This window comes from Acinonyx jubatus, chromosome A3, assembly GCF_027475565.1.
Source record: "Acinonyx jubatus isolate Ajub_Pintada_27869175 chromosome A3, VMU_Ajub_asm_v1.0, whole genome shotgun sequence".
Classification (NCBI taxonomy): Eukaryota; Metazoa; Chordata; class Mammalia; order Carnivora; family Felidae; genus Acinonyx; species Acinonyx jubatus.
This window is the reverse complement of record NC_069388.1, coordinates 132083881-132104460: the sequence shown is the minus strand read 5'-3', so window position 1 is coordinate 132104460 and position 20580 is coordinate 132083881. Positions and strand designations below refer to the sequence as shown.

The 20580-nt window shown below is 43.7% G+C and overlaps 1 long non-coding RNA gene across 1 annotated transcript; it reads left to right on the top strand.

Annotated features, from left to right (window-relative positions):
* The first annotated feature begins 2311 nt into the window (after positions 1–2311).
* Positions 2312–5023, top strand: LOC128311323 (uncharacterized). Its single transcript, XR_008289707.1, has 3 exons — positions 2312–3033; positions 3757–4026; positions 4372–5023. It is a non-coding gene; the product is annotated as an uncharacterized LOC128311323 (long non-coding RNA).
* The last annotated feature ends 15557 nt before the right edge of the window (positions 5024–20580 follow it).

The window sequence follows — 20580 nt, the reverse complement described above, 5'->3', positions numbered from 1 at the left end:
AACAACTCTTCAATGGGAGAAATACTGAACAGGCAGATTGAACTCCTTCCTCCTCTGAAAACAATTTTGTTTACACTAAAGAGGGAAGAAAACAAGGAAAGAAGAAGGTTTTTGTTGGGAGAAGTTAGTAAATATTTAACTGGTAAAACAGGCAAACACATTTTGGTTTATTTCGGAATTCACGAGGATTATTCCCTCTCCTTGGCAGGCATCAATTGCGATTGCCCAGCATCTCTGCTCCCTACCTTCTTGAGACAACAAATCAGCCACAAAATCCCACCCTCTTGGCCACAGGCACATGAGTAAAGCTGTGACCCCGAACAGACCATCCAGAACCTTCCCTGGAATTTTAGGTGTGGACACTTAGAGAGGATAGCCTTCTTTTCTCTAGAGTCCTAAACTGGGGCTGGTAAGCCCATAGCCACCACCTGCCAAGTTTCTCACTGCCTCAACGAGGCTGGTCTGCAGGCCAAGATAAAGAAGCTTCAGCTCAAATGACTGGAGTTTCTGTCACTTGCAACTGAAAGAATTCCAACTAGCACAGTGTTACCTTACGGGGGGAGGGGAGGGCCTGGACAGGTGACACAGTGCTCATGGGAGCTGGAAGGAGACCCCAGGGCTCCCAGGGCCCACTCAGGGCCATCCTGCTGGGCCCTGTCCAGATCCTCTGTGGGGACTTGCAGGAGCCCAGGCCCCGAGTCCAGAGCTCACCTCCAGGAAGATGAAGGGTTGAAATGTTCAACGCGTCCTCTCTCGGTCCCCTCCATTCCTGCTCCTGCCCCTCTGGCCCTATAGTCACAGTGGCAGAAAAGACTGCACCCCCAGACTAGACTAGAAATCTCTTAAAAATGACCAAGACTGAGAACCAGCCATTATTCTCAGCCCTGCTTCTGGTTTAGCACTAACTCATTTCTATTCCTTTCATAAAGAACTTAAGTGCCAAGATCCTGCATTTATTTAAACAGTGCTTTCCAGGGGCACCTGGGTGGCTCAGTTGGTTAAGCGTCCAACTTTCAGTCTCGGCTCAGGTCTTGATCTCATGGTTCGTGAGTTTGAGCCCCACATGGGGCTCTGTGCCGACGGTGCAGAGCCTGCTTGGGATTCTCTTTCTCTCATGTTTGTCTTCGTCCTTCTCTTGCTGAACACTCCCACCTGCTTTGCAAACATCTCAGCCGGGTCTAGCTACTCCTCTCGTGGGGAAGGTGAAAATGGGGGACCGAACAGCAGAGGTCTTTCTCCAGGTCCCCAGAGCTGGACAGGGAAGTGCCCGTCTTGATTCACACTTCGGTGAATGGGACTTTGTGGCCACCTCCTGGCTTAAGCACCAGTTAACTACTGTGACAGGAATAAGGTACTTCCTGCCCCAAACCTGTTTTCTTCACCCATGAAATGGAGATAATGGCAACGCCTGTTTCACAACGACAGTGAGGATTCGGTGAAATCACGTCTGCACAGCACCTAAGGCGGGTCTGGGTGCATTGCAGGTCCTTGGTTACTATTCATTTCCTCCTCCTTCCTGTGTCAGCTGATTAGGAAAAGGATGTTTCACGTGATACACTAGCCTACCTGCTCCCCAGTAAGTTGTATAGAATCATCATATCTTCTCATACATAAATATACATAAGATGGATGGTGTAATGCCATTAGCATAATGAATATTCTAATTATGGTTCTAACATTAAACCTGGCACCAAACATTAATCCTTAGGGAATACCAATTGCCAAGGGTGTAATTACCAACCTGTGATGGGGTGTACTGCAGGGATTGAACTCGTGAAATCAAGGAGCCATCACGCTTTTCCAAACACAGGAGGAGATCTGTTAGAGCTGAGCTCGGGCACGCACACACACACACACACACACACACACACTGCCCTCTCCTACCGTGCAGTCTCGTTTCCTGATAGATGGGGGGAGTGCTATGCATTTCACCACTGCCACTGACTGGGGACTTCTGCCAGGCCAGATGCTGGTGAGGACATTCCCCCACCTTCCTCTAATGACAGCCCGGGACAGCTTTCAGTAGCCGATCCCCACTTTGGGCATGGGGATCTGAGGTGAAGAGAAGTTAAATAGTAGTACCTGTACCCAACACAAGAGCTAACACAGTTCAGTGTTTCTTATAGATCCTGTTTCCTGAGCCACTTGCAGGGGTCATAGTCATTGTCATCACCCGGTGCGCACATGATACTAAGACTCAGCAAAAGTCATACGGAGAAACATGGGTGGAGCCAGGACTTAAGCCCAGGCCATGGCTCCCAGGGGGCAGACTGCAATGCTGCGATATGCTCCCCACGTGTCTGGGATCACTCAGATCCACACCAGGAAGCTGTGATTTAAGCCCAGCTCCATCTGATGGCAGCCTAGACCCTACACGTAGTATTTCTGGAGTTCAGCAATCAACTTGACCTAATTCGTTATGGTTTCCTCGAAAAAAAAATAATAATACAGAATTAACTGACTGCAAAACCGAACCCCGTGACTGCCTCTGTTATGGCAGAATAAAGTCTGCTCCCCGGCACCGAAGCCTGCCCCCAGCACTGCCAGTGTCCAGATTTTGGTCGATAACTCAGATGGGAACAAGGGTTACGGCTTATGTTTGCGGAAGGCATGAAGACAGGCAGAAGAATGTGCAACTGAACGGAAACTGGCATTGACCCTGAACTCCAGCTGTGCTGGGGCTGTGCGACCCGTGCTGTCCTGTTCAGGTCAGTAGGATAAAACTGAGGGTGCAAAATGTAAGAGAGCCAAACGCAGAGCTCTGCAGGTAGGTTAAAGGAGAGTCGGGACAAGAGAGTCTCCTGGCCCATGGTGCCTCTCGGGGGAAAGTCGGAGAGATTGGTTCACTGCAAACGCAGCAGTTAGGAACACAAATTCGCCTGCCTGTTCCAGAAGCAGCAGATGTCAGCGCTGAACCTGGGAGCTCTGGATGGAGGAAATCCAGAAGATGCAAACATCAGGGTCATCATCCTAGTGACCCTCTGCCAGAAAGCCGATCTCTTTCTTCGCAAAGGACCCGGTGTCAGGGAGCAGGTGAGAGCCAAGACTGCTCCGGGGGGTTGCACGGGCCATAGGGATCTTCCTCTGGGGTCAGCAAAAGAAGTAAATGGATGGGGTTTCCGTGGGATCACGCTGACCCAGGCATGGAAAATGGACGGGAGATAAGCAGAGTCAAAGGCAGAGAGACCAGTTGGGTGATTTGGACAAGAAATCCAAACAACAGGCCTGAAGATGTGCAATTGATGTCGTGACTGACCAGAACAGCCTTCAGGGAAGACAGACGTGAGGGCAGCTCTCGCATATCAACTTAGAAAGCTGACTAATAATACAAACCTTTGAAAGATCAATCTGAAAACTGATGAATAATTAGAGGAGTCACCTTGTAAGACTTAATATGCCATGCCATGGATCACAATATGTCATACTGAGTATTTGTGCTTTGATTCAACATCTCTCTCTAATTTATGTATCTAACATCGTATTTCCATTCGGAATCATATAAGGAAGAGAGTGGAGGTGGGAGACGGGAGGAGGGTGTGTTTGTGTGACTAACACTCAGAATAAGAACAGGGACAGCTGAGCGAGCTCACTTGGAGCAGGACCCGGGTGCCCGACAAGGGGGGCGTGGGGACCACCATCACAGCAGGGTCCTGCCATTTGCAGAGTGCAGCCTGCATCCTGAGCCCCCAGTGTTCAGAGTCAGACGTTAACGGTTAACAGTCAGGTGGTAAGTAAGGGTGACCCACTGTGACCCAGGGACAAGGGAACCCATTGGTGAGAGGTCTGGAACCACACACATCCTTCAAGCCTGCATCGTGCCACCTTCCCAGCATCTAAGTCCCCGTGGGCTCAGAACCTGAGATTCTGACGTTTGGAAGGCCGTGCCCAACCGCACCATCTCGGCAGGGACAGCACCCGTGCCTTGTCCTGCCGTCAGAGTTTAAAGCAAGACCAGCTTCTCGACATCCCCACGTGTCCACTGCACCATGCCTCAGCCCACTCCTGGGCTCGGCCATCCAGGGACAGGTAAGGGCCAGAAGCTTAAGCCTTCAGGGGATCCTGCACCTGCTCAGGAAAGAAAGCGGGTGCCTCTCCATCAGCAGGCGGCCACGGCCCATGCTGTGTGGCATCCATGTCCCGCTGCCAGGTAGTAAACTCAGGCAGCATATGAGGCAGTGCATCTGTGAGCCGTGTTGGGCCCCCTTTGGGGCTACAAGTAAGAGGGCTATACAGCCACAGAAGCCAAAAGCACATTTCACTCTGTACTATGGCCCTGGCTTTCCCCAAGTCCACAGTCCATCCTGCCATTGATTGGCTCACTCACTCATTTATTCATGTCTTCATTCTACATTCTATGCACATTATTGACAGGTGTGATTACTGACCCCACCCCAGCAACAGGAGGGAGCTGGCCATTCAGGCTGAGACACAGCACCTTGCATTCCCATGGGGCTTGGTGCAGGGCTGCAGGCGATCAGAGCCAGTTGGAATTCAGCCAGGACATTTACTGGAGCCATCTGGAAAGAGGGTCCCACTTTCTGCCAAACCCATGAGGACGGAAGGCTGGAGCTGCTTGGGGAATGTGCAGGTGATGGCCGGAGGCAACGCCCCCCCGAGGGGACCAGAGCCAGACCATGCAGAGAGCAAATGGGTCCCACTAGGGTTTCCTGTCATTGCACCTGGAAGAATCCTGACCAACCGATCACCTTCGAGGTCAGTTCCTGGCCTGCCTTTTCCACACAACCTCCAAAGGGTAGAGAGAACACAGCTGCATCACACTTCTGTGGCTTAGAGGACATGCTGCTTTGGGGTTTTTGTTAATGCCTTCTTGAATATAACCTGAGCTCCTCAACCAGGCAAGGGTCTCATTTTATATCCTTCTGTGACTCCCACAGAGCCTGTTCCAACGCGGAATAAAAAACGCTTCATAAGACCTTCTGTGTATTTACGCTGTAGCGTGAATTTAGATGTTCCACCCTCTTTCAATAGACTTTTTCCCAAAGTAACCCATAGCCACCCTCCCCCGCCTTTTAAAGGTTATTTATATTCCTCAAAACGGCCCTAATCCTTCGGTTCGTACATATTTTCTTGAGCACATGCTGTGCGCCGGGCGTTGGTGCTGGGTACAGGGGACCCCGGCATCGATATGACCGGGCTCCTCCCTGGTTGGGGAGGGGAACAGACAAGGAAACATACGTGCCCTTGATGTGAGAGAGACCTGGACAGAGGAGGAGGGTGCTGGCTGTAGCCCCAAGAAGGAAGTACCAATTCTGCACCTGGGGTTCACCAGCCACGCGGCCTCCCACACGGCGTTGGAGGATAAGGATAGGTGTGTGGACAGGTGAATATGTAACGATTTGTTCGTATAAGGGAACGTATATTGAAATCCATCTGTCATGGCCTCTAAGGAATCACTGTAACATGAAGTCTGAAAACACAAGAAAAACTAAGCACTCCTATGACGTCATGAATAAACAGGCTTGCCCCATGTTCGTAGAATTGGCACCTTCTTCCCAGGGGCCACAAACCCATGGCTCCCTTCACATTTTAATTTGAAAATTTACAAAAGCGGGGGAAAAAAGGGTAGCATTGTATTTTCGAAAGAATGCAGCCCTGTGGTCCCAGAAATGAATCATCTCAGGCCCTGAGGGCAAAGCAATCTTAATATGCTCTCTTCCTCCCCACCGCAAAATCCTAGAGCAAAGTCACTCAACACATCTTTTTGAAAACGCTGTATATACTAAGCAATATGCAGGATGATAATAATACAACAGTGTTCCCAGAAAGTCTGGAGGCAAATCAAATCAGGAACATTTCTTGATCACTTGCTCAGCATTGTGACCAAATTTATCATTTATATCAGATGCTACAAGGCCAGTGATAGTTTCATAATCTAGTTACTGTTCATTATTTTACTGTGTATATTACAATATTTGCCTAACACCCTCAGCCCCAGCTGTGGGGAAGGACCAGGCTGTACTTTCAGGGGCCCCCGTCCACTCTCAAGGCAGATGGCGAGGGTTAGACTGACACGGTGCTCAGGCCTGGGCCGCGGGAGCTGCCTGTCATTCTGGCACAAGCAGGTCAAGGGAGAATGTGACCCAGTATAGGCCAGTCAGAACCAGAGCATCAGTCCCTGGAATACTGGGGGAAAGAAAATAGGAGACTGATGTGTTCTTTCCACTGGTTTATCTGACCTGGGGAGACAAAAGGCTGAATTTGCCTGGATCCGCCGTGCAGAGAAAGTGCACCTGAACACCAGAACCACCTGCCGGGGCAGGTCAAGACTCTGTGACTCCATTTAGCTCTTTCTCCAGTTCTGCTCACTTGAGCCAGCGAGTCTGACCCTAAACTTTTCGATTGCATAAATCAATAAATTCCCTTCTTTGGCTTAAGCTATGGAAGAGAATGTCTGCCTTGCGATCAAAGCATCTAAATGAACAACGTGTTGAATTCCCTCCGCTCTGGGGCAATCGATTAGTGCAAGAGCCAGGTATCTTTCTCTGTGTGTATCCTCCACTGGACCCAGCATGCTGCCCCCGGAGGACGCACTCAGCTAACACCCCCTGAGGGAATGAACTGCTCAGATCCTGACGTGGCAAGGAAATTCACACACTGTTCACCAAGCAGCATCCACATGTCTGTTCAAGGTGTTCCAGCGAAGTGGGGACTGAACCCGGAGAGTCCTGGTTGGAGTTGGTCCTCAGCTCTGTGAGTTCTCACAAGCATGAGCGGGCTCTGGGAAACTCGTACGTTCAGATAAAACTCCTAGGAGAATGATTAAAGCAGATGGTAATTTACTAATAACCATACTAGCTGCCAGTGACTGAACAGTTACCACGAGACAGAAACTTAGCTACACATTTACACATCTCATCTCTGTTGCCCTATAACACTCAGGAAGGAAAAGAAACCCCTCACCCATCTTCACTTGGGGGGTGGGTCATGACAGCCAAGGGTGGCTTTCTAAGCAGATGCCATCTGCTCATGCAGCTGAAGCCCCAGAGCCGTCACTCAGATGGGTCCCCTTCCAAGGCCCCGCATGTTCCGCTCCTGGATGGGTAGGGGAAAAAGTGCCTCCAGCCCACTCTGCAAGCGTGCAGTTTGTCCAGCCTGGGGGGGCCTCCCTCTCTGCCCTGGTGATGGAAAGCGGCTGTGGCCACCCCGGCCACGGCAACAAGCCAGCCCTGACCGCGCACCGAGTCTGATCAAGAAGGATCTGAAAGGCAGCTGTCCGTCCTGTTGGCTCAGCTCCATGCTCGAGGCTATCGCAGTCCTACAGAGGCGGCCCCCAGGTGCCAGCGCATGGTCTCGCAGCTGAAAGGGACTTCCCTAGAGTGCCAATAATCCGAAACAAGTACCCCTCAGCCATGCCAGGAGAAAGACTGAATTCTCTTTCTACGCGCTCAAAAGGCAGTAATATTCCAAAATTATCGTCCTACGAAGAGACGTTCAGAAAACACAGAGCCAAAAACTCTAGGGGACAAAGGTATTGTGGAGATGTGTCAGTAATCCGGGTATGCTAGATTTCTGGATTTTTGTTATGGTTGTGATATTGGTCAGTGTTTTAGATTTGTAATTTGCTGTGATTTTTCTCCACCCTAAATAAATTTTACCTTCCCTTCTTAATGTTATATTCATCATTTTGTACTCTTTTTTTTTTTTAAAGAGAGTACCAAAAACCATATAAGCTTCAAACCCCACAAAACCTGAACACACCCCCGGCTTTGAGAAATTCTGGCCTGTCCAAAATAAGTCCTCATTGCCTACGAGGATGCCTGTAAAGCATTCCTTGTTTACCAAGAGAGAAGCATCCCTTATTTTTAAGCCCTGGAAAGAGAAATTATGTGTGACTGTTTTGGATAACTCTTATCATGTTTAAGCTTCAAGAGATTCACAAAGGCATGAAATGCTGGTTTCATAGCTGGAATATTTCCCTGGGTTGCTAGAGACAGCAAGACGCTTATGAGCGGGGTTGTGCCCACCCCCCAAATTCTTTTCATCCCAACCCCTAGCACCTTAGAAGGCAACTGTCTTTGGAAATAAGGTCTTTAAAGATGTGATTAAACTAAACTAAGACCCTTAGGCTGGACCCTAATCCAAGATGACTGGCGTCAGGAGGAGAGAGACTCCAGGGCACGTTTGCACAGAGAGGTGACCATGTGAAGAAGTTAACAAGAGGGTGGACATTTGCAAGCCAAGGAGAGAGACCTCCAAGGAAGCCAACTCTGCTGGCACCTTAATCAGTGAAAATACAAATGTCTGTTGATTAAGCGACCCATTCTACGGTGTAGTGTAATGGCAGCCTGAGCAAACTAAGACACCATGACAGAAAATCAGATTCGGAGGGGAAAGGGAGTTGCCTGAAGGAAAGTTTAGTCCATTCCAAGTTTTCTAGAGGACCAGTCCTGAGGCTGCACCGCCCTCCCGCCATGGCCCACTTCTGAACCGATGATGGCAGGTCTGGTCTCCAGGGAACCGAACCCCGGGGCGGGGGGATGGACACTTCTGAGTCCTCCCTCCGAGCCCCACCCCCACCTGCTTGCTCCCCAAGTCCTTGGCTTGTCCTCTCTGCTTCTCCAGAGAACTCCTTCCCAGCCTGATGTCCTATTTCCTTCTCCCACCCACAGCTAAGGTCCCAACTGAAGCCACCCTAATATTCCACTAATCATCTCCAGATAACCCTAGCCAGCTCCCAGTATCTCCCCTGCGAGTTTCCGAGTCTGGTCTTCTGCCTGTAAACCACCACCCCCCACCCTCCGCCTGAACAAGAATGCTCTCTGTCCCTTCTTTCAAGTCCCCTCCCTTAATGACCCCAGGGGCCATCCTCTGCCAGCAAGTGGAGACCTTGGCGGCCACCCTCTCCTTCATCTGTGTTTAGTTTCCAGCCACCGATCACCGCGTAAAATTTGAGTCTCCCCCCGATCCCTCTATTCCCTGCTTAAAATGTAATCCCCCAAACAGAGACTGATGCCAAAAAAAAAAAAAAAAAAAAAAAGGAAAAAAAGCCAAGCCTGCAGAAACGTTCCAGAGAAGTTGGTACAACTAAAATATTTAATTAATGAATGAAACGTCTCCGGTAGGAAGAATTGGTTAAATTCTTGGCATGTGCTTTATTTTAATAGTGATCTACACATGCGGGTCACACAGTGGCCTGCACATGCCTGATCGTCCTTTGGGAAAGGGCCAGGCTTGGAACCTATTCAGATGCTCTTTGGCTGGGAGATAAGCCCCTGTCGGGGGATCCTCCCAGCAGATCCCTCTGTTGGAAAAGCTCCTCATGAAAGCACACAGGTGAGTGGGGCCATTTGTTCACATGGATGGCAGTTGGCCAAGACTGTGATTTGAAGAAAGCCACTGTGCCCAGAACATCTCCCCACCGTTGACAGCTCAGCACTCTGGCCAGGAATAAAATCCTTGTCATGCAAGCTACGGGTGCCCAGTCTCCCCAGTTACCCGACAGGAGGGCTCAGCCATCTGACGGCGCTCCCTGCCTAGCCTTCAGAGTCCCCGGAGCTTAAATGCAGGAGGGGGCAGGGACAGTCACTGCAGAGACAGGCGGGTCTCTCTTGCGGCCTCCCCCCTTTCCTTCTTTTCCTCCCTCACCCATACCCCAGGCCTGAGCAGCACAAGAGCCTCTCTGGCCTCCACATTATGACCCCATCAGCAAGGAGCCATCATAGGATGATGGGCCGGTCCCTTAGGACCACGAGAACACACGAAAACTGGGATGGAAAGGGGGCTATTTTCCGAGTCTCCTCACCATCCTGTCTGTTAAGAGCCACCCATGTATAAGAGGCAAGACTGATCACCCCCTTTTTATGCCTACACTGTCCCCTAAGTCAGCTCCCACCTGGCTCGGGTAACCACTGAGCTGCCCTGAACTTAACACATGCAGCTCACCACTGCCTAGCGTGAGGGTGGCTTAACAATAGAGCTACAAAAGCCCTTAGCAATTTAAAGACACTTCTTAAAAATAGATAATGGAGAGTCTCCAAATATCTGCATTCATAGTTCTACTATAGTTTCAAAATATAAGAAAGAATAGCTATTTGTCAAGGAGAATGTCTGTTACAAGAACATAGCATTGGATAACTGTAAGCGCTCCCCGGGGATTTGTGCCTCAGTAACACATGATCTCTCTCTTTTTTTCCCCTTTTCTAAAGAAATTTAACAATTACGCTGTTGCTAAACACGAACTATTCAGTGTAACCGTCTGGCCACTGAAATTCAATTCAGAGCCTCTAAGAGTCACCTGCTCCCCTTTGGAAGGTCAATTACATTTCAAGATCCGTAATAAGCAGAAGCGTAAATGTAAGAGAAAAAAATTGTTGAGGCTGCAATTACATGAAGTCTCCAAATAAGCAAATTAGAGAAACCATCTTTCATCCAAGCATCAAAATTAATGCAATAAACCAAAATCAAATATGACGTGGAAAAAATCAGATACACCGATGTTAAGTAAACCAGCTTTAACTTACCGAAGACGAAGGAGTAAAATGATACTGATAAAAGGTTTCATACCTTCATTAAACATGGGATAAGGTACTCCCAATCAGCTCTTCCCAAAAGGCCACAGATTCACTTTTGCATAGGATGCCGTTCGTACTGACCCAATAAAAATGTGGTTGATACATTGATACTTAATATATCTCTATAGTTTATAGAATTATATTAAACTCCTGTACTTTCCAATCATGCTGTTTTTAATTTTGATGCAATAGTCATGTCAAATCTACCCAAAGATCCTACCTTCATTAACTACACGTAGAGAATATTCCTGAAAATTTTATCATTAAGAATATGACATATTTAGCACCACCTGATGGTAAAAAAAGAGAGATGAAAATAGGCCTTAATATTTGAATCATGCAAAGAGAAATTATTATATTTTCATATGAGTGTGTATATTTTTGCAACATTAAACATTTTGAGGATTTTAGCATGTGACACCAGTTTTCTTAGACATTAAAAATTTTAGAGAGAGTTTCATGTAAACTCTACCAAAATTGTATTGATGCAGAAAATAAAATATAACTGCCTAAGTATAAGAATTCACAAATCACATAAATATTTCTTCATGTCAAAAACTTCTATCTGATAATCAAGTTAAAGTTATAAGCCATATAGGGGCGCCTGCGTGGCTCAGTCAGTTAAGCGTCCGACTTCGGCTCAGGTCATGATCTCACAGTTCGTGAGTTTGAGCCCCATGTGGGGCTCTGTGCTGACAGCTCAGAGCCTGGAGCCTGCTTCAGGTTCTGTGTCTCCCTCTCTCTCTCACCTTCCCCTGGTCATGCTCTGTCTCAAAAATAAATAAACATTAAAATATTTTTTTAAATTTATAAGCCATATAAAATTCTGTATGTAACAAAAATTCTTGAATTGTGACAAAGTATGTGCCAGGGGAGAGTACTAAAATATTACAGGTGTTGCAGCACAAAATCCTTCCCCAAAATTGAACCTCTCTATACTTAAAATACAAATATGTTGAAAACATGATGGAGACCTCCCATTTTAATATGGAAGAGTACAAAAGGAATTTCAACCTTCTTCAAAGGCAACCTGCAAGTTTTGACAAAACTCAAAGGCACAGGTAATCCCAAACCAAAGTATATAAGAAATGGAAAGGAAATGTGGTGACTGATGGTCAAGCAGAAAAGAGGATTCCATGGCTGCAGAAATTTAGACAAGGCTGAGAAGGTAAAAGTCCCAAAGAAAGTGGCATAGTCTAAGGTCACACGCACCTCTGTTGTTGAGGACAGCTGGCAGAGGTGAGCAGTGAGTAGCTCCCATAGTCTGAGTTTGGCACAAGGAAAGTGGGATATGATGGGCTAGATAGGGAATCAGCCAGACCCGCCATATATTCAGGAAGTAGTCTGTTGGTGAGGCAAGAAGTAGAAGAGAATCTTGACATTATGGGCAGAGTTGCTTCTGAACATTTCAGAGGACTTTACAAGTAAAGTCTGGGGAAAGTGCTCTCAAACCCAAGTCCCTGTGTCCTTTGAAGAATTCCTACAAATGTGTCCATAACCCTGCCCTTCATTGTGTTCTTTTGCAATTAGCTGGAAAAGCTCTGAGGACTAAAGAAAATGTTGAGAACCTACCCAAAGACATAACAATCAAGATTGAAAAACAATCAAAATAAAGTGAAAATATGCAAAGAATTAACAAGGACTAGAAAGAAATGAAAGATAAGAAAGACAAACAAGAGATCCAACAAATGCCTAATTGGTATTGACAAGGTGGGACAGGGTTAAATATATATGTTTAAATAGATATGTTAAGAAAACTTTCCAGGGGAGCCTGAGTGGCTCAGCTGGTTGAGTGTTCAACTTTGGCTCAGGTCATGATCTCAGAGTTCGTGGGTTTGAACCCCACATCAGGCTCTGTGCTGACAGCTCAGAGCCTGAAGCCTGTTTTGATTCTCTGGCTCCCTCTCTCTCCCTGCCCCTCCCCCCCCCAAATAAAATAAACATTTTAAAAAAATTTTTAAGAGAGAACTTTCCAGAAATAAAACATCTCAATCTGCAGAATCAAAAGGCGGTTCCCAGGAAAAACTGACAGAGGCAATAGACATACTGAAGAAATAAAAGAGAAGGTGTATTCTATAAAGGAATGCCAGAACAAAAATTCAAACCTTCGATAATACTGAAAGAAACATACATATACCAAAATATCAGGCCACAAAGATAACCTCAAGTAATTCCCAAAAGTAGAAATAATAAGACAAAATGCTTTGATCACAATGAGCAAACTAGAAATTAATAATGAAACCAAAACACAAAAAACTAACAAACAATATCTACCACTTGCAAACTTAAAGACTCTCAATCCATAGTCAGAAAAGAAGTCAGGACTAAAATTGTATTATAACTAAGAAAACTGCAACAAATAAAAGGATGCCTACAAGACTCCATGGGCTACATCTATAGCAGAGCTCCGAGAAAAGTGCATAGTCCTGTATGTATATTATAACCAGAAAAAATGAAAAATACATGAGTAGATCATCCAATGAAAAATGATAGAAAATAGATAAGAAAAGAAAGCCAAGAAAAACAGAAGGGAGGAATTAGTAAACAAAATATAAAACTAACTAGAAAAGTGAAAATGATAGTAATGATAAATCCAAGAATTTAAGTACCTACATACACTCATACATACATCAACTATTATCTAGCCTAATGTTTTTAGCCTAATTTTTAACAAATAAGAAAGCACAAATAAACAGTCTAAGAAATTACAAGGAGAGAAACTTCAGGAATCATAAGACACCACTTTTCTGAACTCTATGTGATTCTAAGAACCTGAATTGAAGAGACTATTTTCTGTAAAATAATAATTTCCAAAACTTATATAAAAATGAAAATTCAGGGGCACCTGAGTGGCTACGTTAAGCATCAGACTCTGGGTTTCAGCTCAGGTCATGATCTCATGGTTCATGAGATCAAGCCACACAGCCAGCTCTGTGCTGACAGCGTGGAGTCTGCTTGAAATTCTCTCTCTCCCTCTCTCTGTCTCTGCCCCTCTCCCCACTCATGCTCTCTCTCTCTCTCTCTCTCTCTCTCTCTCTCTTAAAATAAACATTAGGGGTGCCTCGTGGCTAAGTCGGTTAAGCGTCCAACTTCAGCTCAGGTCATGATCTCACAGTTCGTGGGTTCAAGCCCTGCATCAGGTTCTGTGCTCATAGCTTCGGATTCTGTGTCTCCCTCGCACTCTGCACCTCCCTTGCTTGCACTCTGTCTGCCTGTCTCTCTCCCTATCAAAAATAAATAAATATAAAAAAATTTTTGATAAATAAACAAACTTTAAAAAATGAAAATTCAAAGTAGATCAACTACTCTAGAGGAAATTAAAAAGAAATTGCTAAAGGGTTGACACTTCCCCCAAAGCAGTAAGTTAAGATGATTTGGCAGGAGAATTCTATTCAATTCTTTAAGAAACAGGTAATCTCACTGTTCTTTTAAAGTATTCTAGATCAGGGAAAAATAAGGAAGATTACCAATCCTGTTTTAAGCTACCATAATATTTAACACAACAACAAAGATTCCATGAAAAAAGAAACCATAATTTATGAATATCAATGCAAAATCTTTAAGAAGATATTAAAAGAACAGTATACAACAACCAAGTATCATTAATCTCAAAATTCAAGAATGTTTACAATTTATTGAGTTGATTAACACAAATCATCATTGAGGAACTTCTGGGGAAGACGTAGGAGCAGGAGGACCCGAAGATAATCTCCCCCCATGGATACAGCTAGATAACAGCCACATCAGTGTAAATAACCCAGAAAATGACCCAAAGACTGACAGAACAGACCCTCCAAAGCTAAATGTAGAGAAGCAGCCACAAAAAAGAAGGTAGAAAGAATGGAAACACAGCTGGGAGTCAAATGGACCCACAGGACTGTTGGTGAGAGGGAGAGACATGGCGGTGCAGAGAGGGCAAAGGAGTAGACCCCCACTCCAAGCACCCCAGATATGGGGGGCCCACACAGGGAAGACAAATCCCTGTAACATTTGGCTTTTAAAACTAAAGGGGCCTGGCTTCATGAGTTCTTACAATCAGTGGGGCTTAGCACCTGAACTTTAAAATTCAGTGGACTTGGCTCTGGGAGAGCTGGAGAGCAATAGGAAAATGAGTCCCCACCCTTAAAGAGACAGCATAACAAACAGCCCCTGCTGAGATACACCAGATACATGGACAGTTGCAGGAGCTAGCACAGCGCCAACACTCTCCACCTGGCTAGCTAACAGCATGCCCCACCTTGGTGAGCTTCTGCAGATCTGCCCCTCCCAACCTGGCCAACCTAAGTAAGAATTTTCTCAGGTTGCTTCAGACCCCCTCCTGCAGCGGACAGCATGGACCTTGCTGACACTATGCACCTGCATTCTCCTGCAGACCTGCCCCCTCCAATGTGCCTTTGTCCAGAGTTCATCCAAAGTGGCGCCACAAGCCTTGCAGTGTGTAGCAGCCCTGACAGGGGTCAACACTACTCTAAAGTGATTCCTGCCCCAGTGAGAGGAGCAGATAGCCACACACACCAGTCCAACTGCAACTCTCACGGTGGGGTAAGAGCAGATATCAGGTGTCTCTGCAGGACCCAACCACCAACCATAGCTTCTCAGGGGACAACACAGGGAAAGCACTCTGCAGCTTGGTGACACTGCATCTCTGGCCAACAACTGGTCTAACTCAACTCAAGTCCAAAGCGACCACAGACTGGCCCCCTAACAACACGGGGGCTAAACCCTGCCCACAAAAAGAAAAGAGAATCACTGCATGTGACTGGACTAAAGGCAAATGCGGCTCAACCATAAGAGCAGGGCACATGCAACACACATAGGGGACACCCCTGAAGCATCAAGTTCTGGTAAATAGGGGAGATTGCACTACAGGACACTATAGGAACTCTTCTTCATAAGGCCACTACTTTCAAGAGCAGGAGACATAGCTGACTTCCTAACACATAGAAACATATGCAGAGAGTTAGACAAAATGAGGAGACAGGGTAATATGGCCCAAATGACAGAACAAGGCAAAATCACAGCACAACTGCTAAATGAAACTGAGATAAGTAGTATTCCTGATAGAGAATTTCAAGTAATGGCCATAAAGAGATACTCACTGAACTTGAGAAAAGAGTGGAGGACATCAGTAAGACCCTCAACAAAGGGACAGAAAACATACAAAGGAACCAACCAGAGAGGAATAACTCAATAACTGAAACAAAAAATATACTAGAGGGAATAAAGAATAGATGAGAAGAAGTAGAAGAGTGGACCAGTAACCTGGAAGACTGAGTAATGGACGGCAATCAAGCTGAACAGGAGAAGGAGGAAAAAAGAATAAAAATTTAAAATAGACTAAAGGAACTCAGTAACACCATCAAGCATAATAGCATTCATATCACAGGGATCCCAGAAAGAGAAGAGAGAAAAGGAGGCAGAAAAATTATTTGAAGAAATAATAGCTGAAAACTTCCTGAATAAAAGGAAGGAAAGAGAAATCTGGGTCTAGGAAGCACAGAGAGCCTCCAACAAAATCAACCCAAGGAGGTCCACACCAGACACATAGTAATTAAAGTGGCAAAAGTAGTGATAGAGAATTTTAAAAGCAGCAGGATAAAAGAAAACAGTTACATACCAAGGAAATCCCAAAAGACTATGAGCTGATTTTTCAGCAGAAACTTTGCAGGCCAGAAGGGAGTGGCATGATATACTCAAAGTGTTGAAAGAATGAACCTGCACCCGAGAATATTCTATCCAACAAGGCAATCATTCAGCATAGAAGGAGAGATAGTTTCCCAGACAAACAAAAGTTAAAGGAATTTATCATCACTACCCAACCTTATAAGAAATGTTAAAGAGGACTCTTTGAGTAGAAAGGATAAACCATAAGCAGGAGTAAGAAAAGTAGGAAGCACAAAAGCAGTAAAATTAAGTCTATCTATAAAAATATGTCAAGGAATTCACAAAACAAAAGGATGTAAATTATGACATCATATACTAAAATGTGGGAAGGGATAGAAGTCAAGAACGGGCCCAAACTTAAAGCAATCATCAACTTAATACAGACTGCTAGATGCAGTCTGTATTATATTATTATATATAAACTGAATGGTAGCCACAAATCAAAAACCCATAATAGATATGCAAAAAATAAAGAGAAAGGCATCCCAATATATTACTAAAGAAAGCCAGAAAACTGTGAGAGAAGTGAACAAGAGAAGAAAGGGACAGATAGAACTACAAAAAGAATGATACAACAGGAAACAAAATGGCTATAAGTACATACCTACCAATAATTACTTTGAATGTAAATGGACTAAACACTCCAATCAAAAGACATAAAGTGACATAGGGAATGGATAAAAAAGTGAGACCCATCTGTATGCTGCCTGCAAGAGACTCACGTCAGACCTAAAGATACATGCAGATTGAAAGTAAAGAGATGGAAAAGCATTTATCAGGCAAATGGAAGCTAAAAGAAAGCTGAGGTAGCAATACTTATATCAGAAAAAAACAGACTTTAAAATAAAGACTGTAACAAAAGACAAAGAAGGACACTATATAATCATAAAAGTAACAATCCAACCAGAAGATATAATAATTGAAAATATTTATGCACCCAACATGAAAGTACCCAAATACATAAAGTAGCCAATAATAAACAAAAAGAAAATAATTGAACTAATACAATAATAGTAGGGGGTTTTAATACCACACTTACATCAATGGATAGATTACCCAAACAGAAAATCAATAAGGAAACAGTGGTTTTGAATCATACATTGGACAAGATGGATCTAGCAGATATATTCAGAACATTCCATCCTAAAACAGCAGAATACACATTCCTTTCAAGTTCACATGGAACATTCTCCACATTAGATCACATTTTAGGTCACAAAATGAGTCTCAACAAATTCAAACAGATTGAAGTCATTTCATGTGTCTTTTCCCACCACAACACTGAAAGTAGAAATCAACCACAATAAAAAATCTAGAAAGAACAAAAACACATGGAAGTTAAATAATATGCTACTAAACAATGAATGGATCAACCAAGGAATTAAATCAAAAATCAAAAAATACATAGAGACAAATGAAAATGAAAACACAATAGTCCAAAATCTTTGGGATGCAGCAAAAGTTATTCTAAGAGGGAAGTTTATAACAACACAGCCTTAGCTTAAAGAGCAAGAAAAATCTCAAACAACCTAACGTTACGCGAAAAGGAACTAGAAAAAGAAGAACAAAGAAAACTCCAAACTAGTAGAAGGAAGGAAACAATAAAGATTAGAGTAGAAATAAATGAAATAGAAACTAAAAAGAAGAAGAAGAAGAAGAAGAAGAAGAAGAAGAAGAAGAAGAAGAAGACGACGACGGGGGGGAGGAGGAGGAAGGGGGAAGGAGGAGTTGGAGGAGGAGGAGGAGGAGGAGGAGGAGGAGGAAGAGAAGGAGAAGGTCAATGAAACCAGGAGCTCTTTCTCTGAAAAGATTTAAAAAAATGATAAACCTTTAGCCAGACCTGTAAGAGAGAGACTGAGAGGACTCAAAGAAAATTAGAAATGAAAGAGGAGAAATAACAACCAACTCAGATAAATACAAAGGATCATAAGAGAATATTTTGAAAATTTATATGCCAACAAATTGGACAACTTAGAAGAAATGGATAAATTTCTAGAAACATAAAACCTCCCAAAACTGAATCAGGGAGGAATAGAAAATTTGAACAGAACAATCATGAAATGGAATCAGTAATCAGAAAACTCCTAACAAACAGAAGTCCAGGACCAGATGGCTTCACAGGAGAATTCTACTACACATTATGGAAGAGTTAATACCTATTCTTCTCAAACTATTCCAAAAAACAGAAAAGGAAGGAAAGCTTCCAAATTCATTCCATGAGACCAACATTACCTTGTTACAAAAACCAGATAAAGACACTACAAAAAGAGAGAGAGAGAGAGAGAGAGAGAAATACAGGCCAATGTCTCTGAAGAACATGGATGTAAAAATCCTCAACAAAATGTTAGCAAACTGAATCCAACAATACATTAAAAAATCATTCATCGAGGGGCGCCTGGGTGGCTCAGTTGATTGGGCGTCTGACTTCAGCTTGGGTCATGATCTCGCGGTCTCTGAGTTCAAGCCCCACAGCAGGCTCTGTGCTGACAGCTCGGAGCCTGGAGCCTGCTTCAGATTCTGTGTCTCTCTCTCTCTCTGCCCCTCTGCCACTCATGCGCTCTCTCTCTCTGTCTGTCTCTGTCTCTCAAAAGTACATAAACATTTTTTAAAAATTTTTAAAAATCATTCATCACAATCAAGTAGGATTTATTCCTGGGAGGCAGGTGGGGTTCAATATTCACAAATCAATCAACATGATACATCACATCAACAAAAAAAGGATAAAAACCATACTATAATTTCAACAGATGCAGGAAAAGCATTTGACAAAATGCAACATCCGTTTATGATAAGAATCTTCAACAATAGGTTTAGAGGGAACATTCCTCAACATAATAAAGTCCATCTATGAAAAATCCACAGTTAACATCATCCTCAATGGGGAAAAACTGAGAGCTTCTCTGCTAAGGTCAGGAATAAGACAAGGATGTCCACTCTCACCACTTTTATTCAACATAGTACTAGAAGTCCTAGCCATAGAAATCAGACAAGAGAGAAAGAAAGAAAGAAAGAAAGAAAGAAAGAAAGAAAGAAAGAAAGAAAGGCATCCAAATTGGTAAAGAAGAAGTAAAACTCTCAGTATTTGCAGATGACATGATACTATACATAGAAAACTCTAAAGACTCCACCAAAAAATTATTAAAACTCATAAATGAATTCAACAAGATCGCAGGATACAAAATCAATACACAGAAATCCATTGCATTTCTATACGCTAATAACAGAAGCAGAAAGAGAAATTAAGAAAACAATCCCACTTACAATTGCACCAAAAAGAATCAAATACTTAGGAATAAACTGAACCAAAGACGTGAAGATTTGTACTCTGAAAACTATAAAACATTGTTGAAAGAAATTGGAACAGAAACAAATGGAAAGATATTCCATGCTCATGAATTGAAAGAGCAAATATTGTTTAAATGTCCACACTTCCCAGAGCAATCTACACATTTAATCCCTATCAAAATACCAACAGCATTTTTCACAGAACTAGAGCAAATAATCCTCAAATGCATGTGGAACCACAAAAGACTCTGAACAGCCAAATCGATCTTGAAAAAGAACAAAACTGGAGGTATCACAACCCCAGATATCAAGATATACTACAAATCTGTAGTAATTAAAACAGTGTGGTACCGGCATAAAAATAAACACATAGATCAATAGAACAGAATAGACAGCCCAGAAATATACCCACGATTAAGTGGTCCAGTAATCTTTGACAAAGGAGGCAAGAATATACAATGACGAAAAAAGACAGTCTCTTCAACAAATGGCGTTGGAAAAACTGGACAGCTACATGCAAAAGAATAAAACAGAGCCACTTTCTTACACTATGCACAAAAAATAAACTCACAATGGAAAAAAAAAAACACCTAAATCTGAGACTTGAAACCATAAAAATCCTAGAAGACGGCACAGGCAGTAATTTCTCTGACATCAGCCATAACATTTCTTTCTAGATAGGTCCCCTGAGGCAAAGGAAACAAAAGCAAAAATAAACTACTAGGACTACATCGAAATAAAAAAGCTTCTGCACAGCAAAGGAAACAATTAACAAACTAAAAGGCAACCTAGTGAGTGGGAGAAGATATTTGCAAATGATATATCTGATAGAGTTGGTATCCAAAATATATAAAGAACTTACACAACTCAACCCCAAAATACATAAATAAATAAACAAAAAATGATAATCCAATTCAAAAATGGGCAGAAGACATGAACAGACATTTCTCTAAAGAAGACTTACAGATGGCCAACAGACACATGAAAAGAAGCTCAACATTAGTAATCATCAAGGAAATGCAGATCAAAACCACAACGAGATAGCACCTCACACCTGTCAGAATGATTAAAATCAAAACCCGAGAAACATCAAGTGTTG